Source organism: Leuciscus leuciscus (genome assembly GCF_965113295.1).
Source record: "Leuciscus leuciscus genome assembly, chromosome: 5".
In the NCBI taxonomy this organism is placed as follows: domain Eukaryota; kingdom Metazoa; phylum Chordata; class Actinopteri; order Cypriniformes; family Leuciscidae; genus Leuciscus; species Leuciscus leuciscus.
In genome coordinates, this window is record NC_138729.1 from 40,260,104 (window position 1) to 40,265,274 (window position 5,171).

Here is a 5,171-nt window from a genome sequence, read left to right on the forward strand (position 1 = left end):
CCTTTTCAAGGAGTGTTTTAATACCAAATGCGTGCATGGCGCCATTAAGCACAGCAAGGGAAACATAATGGTGTTGGGGACGCATGTCTGCAGCAGGTGTTGAAAGGATCTACAAAGTTGCTGGCATTTTGAAAATGGACCAATACTTGGGAATCCTGCTGAACACAATGTAGCCAAGTATGGAGGATATGTTTGGAGATCAAATGTGTACCACCCCGTAAGACTTTCGCTCATCTTCGGAACACAAATTAAGATATTTCTGATTAAATCTGAGAGCTGTCTCCATAGGCTTCTCCTCCATAGGCTTCTCTATAATTGAAACTTGCCGGCCCAGAAAGTTAAAAGACAATGTTTAAAATAGTCCAAGTGACTATAGTGGCTCAACCACAAGTTTATCAAGCGACGAGAATACTGTTTGTGCGCAAAACCCCCCAAAAATAACGACTTTATTCAACTATTCATTTTCTTCTGTGTGGGCCTCTGAGTGAGTTCACGAAGAGTAACAGCGCAGCGGTTCTGTGAGCCTACGTTCTGACGTACAACCCAGAAGTGCTGCGCTGTTACACTACGACATTGACAAAATTGTAATTTTTGGGTGAACTAACCCTTTAAAGCCATTGAAAGCCTTTGGGAAATTATAAACCTGAATTGTGATAAGTCATGCAGGTCTTCCAATGAATCTCAACTTTGAGAAGAACTTGGGGAGGATTGGAAAGAAGTTAAGCATGACACATGCTTTTTTTACATATAGTAATAATAAAATATATCCCCATATTTAATTATATGCTGGAGTTTGCCTTTCATGCCAAATAATGTTGTCATTTTAATACCTTAACCATGTTTAGTGTATCTTCTTTGCAATATAACACATATTTTGATTGCTTAATAGAAGCTGAAGTATGATTAAAAGCAAATATTCTGCAAATATCAACACAGGCTCATTGTAAAAATATACCTGTGGCATACTGTATCACTGCAGTTTTCATGTGTGTTTCAATGAACACTAGTAAAAAACACTTTTAATCCTTTTCAAACTAAATTACAGGGTTAGACTTTTCATGCTGTTCCATGCAAAATATAACATTATGACCTCAAAACACTTTTCCCCATAGTGCATGATTTGTAAACGAATAAATTTTGGAGTTTGTATCATATAATCAGCTCCATATGTTTGGCTTTTCTGACACACTAAGCTTGTGCGGTAGCTCAGCTGGTACAGAATTGTATTGTGATGCGGAGCGCTTGGGTACAAGTCCCGTGAAACACGAGTTACGACAAAAGAGCTCAAAGACTTGAAACAAGCTAAAATGGCATAGTTGCTTCTGCAATTGCGTTTTCATGTCACACTTGCTTTTGTTAACATTGGGTAGGTTTAGTGTTTAGTGTAGGTGTAGGTGTATGTTATTTTAAAACATTGGAACATTAACCATTTAGCACCACTCACCGGACATTTCAATTCAGAACTGCGGTGAGACATACAAAAACCAACCTAATAAAATGTTGCCAGATTCATGTTCATCTGTTTCAGATAAAACTAAACACGCTTTTGACACCAATCACTGGACATTTTACTTTTAAACTGTGGCGAAACATGCACAACGCAACGTAATATCGTTGTGCAGAAATATAGCCACAGGTACGTTTTTCCAATGAGCCTGGGCTGGCAAATATCCCCTCCATCACTTTTGGCCACTACTAGGAGACACTCTGTCATCTGTCAAAATCTGTCATCATTTACTCACCTTCATTTCATTCCAAATCTGGAAAATAAAGAAATATCATTTAAGAAATGGCCAAGTGTTTTTTTATCCACATGAACGTCAATGGTCACCAAAACGATTTGGTTACCTACGTTCTTAAAAAAAAAGTTTTTTTTTTTTTTTAAGTTCTGCAGACGAAAGAAAGTCCTGCAGGTTTGGGATGACAGGAGGGTGAGAAAATTATGGCAGAATTATCTTTTTTTTTGGGTGAACTATACCTTTATTGTTAACTCCTTCCCTGCCAGCATTTTTTTTCAGCATCAAAAGCGTTTTTGATCATTTTCACAAATGTCATGCTCCTAAAATATTCTGTTGTATGAATATCTAAACATGTCATATATCAAAAGAAAGAATCAGAGCCTCTGCTTTATATATAAAAAAAAAAAGTTTCATAAGAAAAGCTGAGAATTTCTGCTCCTTTTTATTGCCGGTGTTTTGATACAGAGATGTGTAATCGCACCCACAACCGTATAACAGTGAAAATACGGAAATCCAGAAAATGCAGTCAATGGCGGGGAAAGAGTTAATCAAACAACTAAAGAAAAAGAGAGAATCACTCACTGCTCTTGCCCGAACAACTTTCATGAATATTTGAATCATGAAAGACCTTCAAACTGTTGCCTATTTAAAACTTTTATTTAAATAAGTCAAAATGTTAAACTCCCTTAAATTATTATGTTTGCACAGATTACTTAGTCACTCCAGAAGCACTGACAATTAATATAGCAAACTTTTGCTTTTTTTTAACCCACAATTTATGTTCTTAAAGTGTAACAAAAATGTCTTTGCTACTGCAATTCTCTGAAGCCCTTCTCATCCATGTTTGTACAATCAACACTGTGTTTTGCTTGTAGTGATATTTCAAACTAGTTGAGCTTCAATGATAATTAAAGGTGCTGTAAGCGATATTTGTTTGGATCACCACACACACGTCCCAACTGCCTAAAAGATATCACTGAGATAGGTGTTGTGAGAAATCACATCTGTCTCTGAGACTGCTTTAACAGCAGAAAAGAGTCAGGGGAGCGGCCCAATGCTTTTTTAATCAAAAAAAGCCTTGGTGTAATATACTGTATATTTAGAGACAGTACTGTATAAGGGGGAGGAGACTGAAATCGTAATGCTCAATATGGCAGCTGTACTAGTAATGCAAGTTTTGACGTTTAGGTTACAGCACCTATTTAAACGTTTTTATTATGATTTAAGCTAAAGAAGCACGATTTATGCCATTGTTATCAGGTTTTTCATTAATGTGTTATTGAAACAGTCTTGACACATTAGATATTTCCCCAACTCAAATACTTAATTTTTCTAGCTAACTATCACACTATGATAATTGAATGGATTTTCTGATGTAAATATTACATGACATTATGTACAAGCTGTTTTATTTACATATTTCCACTGCTGAAACACTGATTGAGTGATTACATGAGATATGATCCATTTCCGTAAGTTGTTCTATATCTTTCAACTAGGGCTGTACTCAACCAAAGAAAATCTTGGTCGACTGAAGTCCTGAAATTTTCGACTAAAAATCGACTAAAATCGACTAAAAATGACGGTAGAAAAAAAAAAGTTTAATTAATTAGATGCGCACTGTGCGCAGTACTTGGTAGCCTTGTTGTCCGCCTAAATGAATTATAAATAAACATAAAAAACTAGTAGGCTATTTGCAGTATATTAAATCGTTTTTGACCTAATTATTTTGCACTGAAATGAGTCTGACACTCCAGTCTGTCGGCTCTGACAGCGTTGCATCACGTGCACCTGCGCAATATCATAGCTTATGATTTCCGAAAACAGTAGCCTACTATGTTGTCAACTAGTGATATCATCACAAGAACTGTTGAGGAATATGCAACATAATTTAGACAACGATTTTTGTCATATGTTATAATACGTTATAACTGTCAGACACTATCATTGCGAGGCTGAACATGAGCTCAGCTTCGCAGCTGAGACACGAATAGACTATTAACTTAAAGCTTTTACTCTTAATAAACACAAAAGGCACGTCCACTTTAATAAAAAAATAATATTTATTAAACAAACCAGATCAAGAGCAGAAACGAAATAAAGTGCATAACTGAAAAATAAAGCATCCTAGGCTCAAAACTAACACAACCAACAGCACAGCGCAATTGCGCATTAGGCTCCAAAAAAAAAAAAAAAAAAGTTAGGTTATCACACTAAAACATTGAAATATGCAAATTCTGATATGTTTATATAGCCTACTCAAAACAGACAGGGCAAGCTAACGCAGACAAGTGAGCTTACCACTTTAGATGATATGTCATGTTTGTCGTCGAGCTGTGGAAAACTGTTGCTTGCAAACTTTGCATTCGACCTTTTTCCTGTTATCAATTTTAACAAAATGCTGCCACACTGTCGATTTCTTTGTTGTTGACATGTTAGAAGAGGACTGACTATTAAACGCTCTCACAATTAAATAAATAATATTCAGCATCAAACCTTCTATAGTTATCGCTCTCTCTTGGGTTGGGCTAATCCTAAAAAGGTGAAAACAAGGGGGGTGTTCTGAAGACAGACTGTTAAAGTGAAACAAGGGTACTCTGAAAACACCCCCATTAGCAGTTAGTGCTTTCCACCTGATGAAATGAGCGCGCCTCAGCGCGGCAAAACTGATGAAATAAACGCAGCAAAACTGATGAAATGAACGCGGCAAAAAATCGTCCAATCAGAATTTTGGTCGAACCAGAACGTATCGACCAATTAATCGACTAATCAACTGGGACAGTACAGCCCTACTTTCAACATACCTTCTGATGTTCATTCATGTGGCTCCAGTGGGTTAATAAATCCCTTCTGAACGAAGCAAAAATATGTACATTTTGTTTAAAAAAAATATCTATATTTAAAACTTTATAAAACTATAATCACTGGCTTCCGGCAACGGCCGTATGCATGTTCAAGAGAGATTCGGCAGGGTGACCTTTGACCTGACGTAGGCATAGTGTAAGCTTAGGTGAGAACTGACAGACGCAGAAATGCAGAGGATAGAGCAAAACAAAACGCTGGTCACAAATTAGAAGTCTAAAACGAGAAGTTTTAAAGAAATTTTTTTAAGAATTTCGATATAAGAGAAGAGGACGTACATAGGACGTTGCAACGTTCTGCATGAACGGAAGCAGATTAAGCACTCTAAAGAGAAGTGACAACCGTTTTAAGCTGCAGTGTGAACATGGCCACAGCGAGACCGAGGGAGAGAGAGAAGGGCAGAGAGAGAAAACCAGAGGCAGACAGTAAAGGACAGAATGAGAAAGAGACAGACAAAGCGAGTTATTGTGTGAAAGAGTGTGTATATAAAGCTAATCCAGATAGCATGCACATATTTGGTGGTTAATGTACGAGTGTGTGCGAGGTAGAGTATGTCAGTCCCTGAAGAGT

The 5,171-nt window shown here is 37.0% G+C and overlaps 1 long non-coding RNA gene across 1 annotated transcript; it reads right to left on the reverse strand.

Moving 5' to 3' along the window:
* Positions 1–3,234: 3,234 nt before the first annotated feature.
* On the reverse strand, positions 3,235–4,495 carry LOC309500173. The gene is made up of 2 exons (XR_014206488.1): positions 3,743–4,495; positions 3,235–3,570 (listed from the first exon to the last, which is right to left on the reverse strand). It is a non-coding gene; the product is annotated as an uncharacterized lncRNA (long non-coding RNA).
* Between the last annotated feature and the right edge of the window lie 676 nt (positions 4,496–5,171).